The sequence below is a fragment of the Pygoscelis adeliae genome, unplaced genomic scaffold (assembly GCF_000699105.1).
Source record: "Pygoscelis adeliae isolate BGI_AS28 unplaced genomic scaffold, ASM69910v1 Scaffold168, whole genome shotgun sequence".
Lineage (NCBI taxonomy): Eukaryota > Metazoa > Chordata > Aves > Sphenisciformes > Spheniscidae > Pygoscelis > Pygoscelis adeliae.
The window spans coordinates 832,773-833,769 of NW_008825566.1; positions in this window are offsets into that span (position 1 = coordinate 832,773).

Consider the following 997-nt stretch of genomic DNA (forward strand, 5'->3'; position numbering starts at 1 on the left):
GCTTAGGGACATGGTTTAGTAGGCATGGTGGTGTTGGGTTGACGGTTGGACTCGATGATCTTGGAGGTCTCTTCCAACCTTAATGATTCTATGATTCTATGATTCTAGTAAGGTCATTTAAACTTTAATTCTTTGGCTAAGTTTGTATTTTATTCTTAAGATTCCTATGCTTTTAAACATTGAGATTGTGGATCTTGTGTTTCTTTCTGTATGTTCCCCGTTTAAACAGAAAACATAATACAAATTTTGGTTTTATAACTATTCTTTAAAAAGGTTTGGAAAATGGCAGAAGGTAAGATACTGGTTGTTCAGCCTGGAGAAGAGAAGGCTCCAGGGAGACCTTATTGCAGCCTTCCAGTACCTGAAGGGGGCCTACGAAAAAGCTGGAGAGGGACTTTGTAAAAAGGCATGCAGTGATAGGACAAGGGATAATGGCTTTAAACTGAAAGAGGGTACATTTAGATTGGATATAAGGAAGAAATTCTTCACGATGAGGGTGGTGAGGCACTGGAACAGGTTGCCCAGAGAAGTTGTGGATGTTCCATCCCTGGAAGTGTTCAAGGCCAGGTTGGATGGGGCTTTGAGCAACCTGGTCTAGTGGAAGGTGTCCCTGCCCACGGCAGAGAGGTTGGACTAGATGACCTTTAGAGGTCCCTTCCAACCCAAACCATTCTATGATTCTATGATTTCATCTTATGTCTGTGCTCTCTTTCATGAAATCTTTCATGAAATGCCTACAATCTGTTGAACTAGATAGTGATATCAAGATACTGAATCTTCTGTATTATCCTATTTTACAGTTACTGAGCCAACCCTCATCCTTATTTTAATTCCACTTAGAGATGGAATTGTCATGGTTTCAGCAGGGATAGAGTTAATTTCCTTCCTAGTAGCTGGTACAGTGCTGTGTTTTGGACTTAGGGTGAGAACAATGTTGATAACACATCGATGTTTTTAGTTGTTGCTAGGTAGTGTTTATACTAGTCAAGGACTTTCC